Source organism: Coenobita brevimanus, chromosome 67 (genome assembly GCF_032717465.1).
Source record: "Coenobita brevimanus isolate Jiangsu-jjx chromosome 67, ASM3271746v2, whole genome shotgun sequence".
NCBI classification, from domain to species: domain Eukaryota; kingdom Metazoa; phylum Arthropoda; class Malacostraca; order Decapoda; family Coenobitidae; genus Coenobita; species Coenobita brevimanus.
In genome coordinates this window covers 25,761,463-25,763,962 of record NC_137020.1, presented here as the reverse complement: position 1 = coordinate 25,763,962, position 2,500 = coordinate 25,761,463, and positions in this window count along the sequence as shown.

Genomic DNA, 2,500 nt, shown 5'->3' with positions numbered 1-2,500 from the left:
TTGGGCAGATCATTTGGCTGCCTGATGTACTCCTGTCTATCGTTCCTCCAACAGACAGATAGACAGGCAGATAGATAGCCACAGACAGACAGGCAGACAGAGATTGATATGTCCCAAACTAATCCTAATCGTTATCTCCATAATTTCTCATATCATTATTATCGCTACCATACATACAGTATACATACCAGACAAATCGTGAATAACATAGATAGATAGATGGATAGATAGATATGAGACTAATACACGATAGATAAGGTTCAAACGATCCCTAATTACCCCATACATAATTAGGTGGATCATTAGATTGCATGGTATTCTATCTATCGCTGTCCTATTCATACATACATACAGCCCCACACACACACACACACACACACACACACAAACACACAAACACGCACACAGCCAGACACGCAGACAGACAAATATAGACAGCTAGACAGATAAATATATAGGTAAGACAGACAGACAGACATTGAAAGAAAAACTGATACAACTACATAATCTAATATAAACAGATAACACCCTAACGACCTCTAATGACTCTCTCCATAATTAGGCAGGTCATTAGCCTGTCTGGTCTTCCCCTGTCTATTGATGCTGGGTTTTAAGTGGTGTTGTGTTTGCAGATTCTACCGCTGGACTCGTTTCGATGCTAATACACTCCACTGCCACTTGCACACACACCCACGCACGCAAATACACGCTAAATACTCGGCACACACACGTAAAGTACTGGGCAAATACGGAGACACACCCCCCCTCCACATACACACACACACATCCTAAATACTTGCACACAAACTTGACACACAAATGACTCTCTCTCTCTCTCTCTCTCTCTCTCTCTCTCTCTCTCATACACACACACACACACACACACACACACAAAACAGGTACTTGTAGACAAAATAACACGTTGGTTGTAAAACATATACTTACATACAAACTGCAGCACGTACACAGGAAGATGTATGCCTTTAAAAGTACACACACAACAATAAAGCATGCACGCACACAGAGGCCAGTCAATACATCAATAAATACACACAGCACGACACATGCACACAAAAGCACACACGTCTGATGCAATAACGTGAGCAAATCAAATCATCAATAATCACACACACACACACACACACACACACACACACACACACACACACACACACACACACGCGACAAAAACATGCAAACAACTCGATCAACAGCACATGCAAACACAACCAAGCTCACTCAAAACACATGCACTCAACACCACGCAAACCCACGCAATCATAACCTCACAAGTAATCACACACAAACACACAAAACCCATTCACTAATTCTGAACCCAGCCTCAAACATCAGCTTTAGGGGAGGGGAGGGGAGGGAGCAATATGAGGAGTGTGTGGGGAGTACGGAGGGGGAGAGGAGAGGAGAGGGGGAGGAGAGGAGAGGGGAGGAGGGGGAGAGAAGAGAGTGGTCGAGGTAAGGGGGAGGAGGATGTGAGAGCGGCGAGGAGGTGTGGGAGGGGTGGAGGGGAGAAGAGGGAGGGAAAGAGGATATGTAATGAGGAGAGAAAGGTAAGGAGAAGCAAAGAGGACGGGGGGGAGGAAAGGATGGAAGGGGGATTGGAGGGAGGCGTGGAGGGAGGGGGGGAAGGAAGGGGCGGGAGGGGGGAGCGGATAATGTGGGATAATGATGTTGAACCTGGGGAGGGGAGGACTTAGTGATCTCTCTCTCTCTCTCTCTCAAACCGATATTCCCTGCTTTCTTACTTTCACTCTCATTCTTTTCCTTCCATCCCCCCCTCTCCCCCTCTCCTCTTCCTTCCTATTCCTCCTCCCTCTCTTCTTCTTCCATTCTTTAATTCTTTCTCTCCTCTCCTCTCTTTCTCTTTAATCTTTTCCTTACGTTTCCTCTTCTTTCTATCCACTTCTACTTTCTATCGTACTCTTTCTTACTTACTTTTTCTCTCAATTTCTTTTCCTTTCTTTCTCCCTCTTTCAGTCTGCTTTCCCCCTCCCCCCACGTTTATCTCTCTCAATCTGTTTCTAAATTCTCTCCATCTTCCTTCTTTGCTTCTTTTCCTTTCCTGCTCCTCTCCTTTCTTCATCCTTCCCTCCCTCCTCCTTTCCTCCCCCCTTTTCTTTCTTCCCTCTTCTGTTCCTTAATCTCTGACCTTTCCTTCTTCTTTTTTTTAATATTCTCTTTATCCCTTTCCTCTTTTCTTTTCTCTCTCCCTCCCTCCTTCTCCACTTCCTTTCTGCTTTCCTCTTCTCATTCTCTCTTTTCCTCTTTTTTCTTCCTTCTTCAGTTCTTTTCACCATTTTCCCCCTCTCTCTTACTTTCCCTCCTTCCCTTCATCATTATTGTAACTCTTCCATTTTTTTTTCTTTTTCTCTCCCTTCCTGCATCCTTCTTCCTTTTTCAATCTCTCTCTCTCTCTCTCTCTCTACGTCAATCATTTTTTTCTCCTTTTCTATTTCCTATTTCTCTCTCTCTCTCTCTCTCT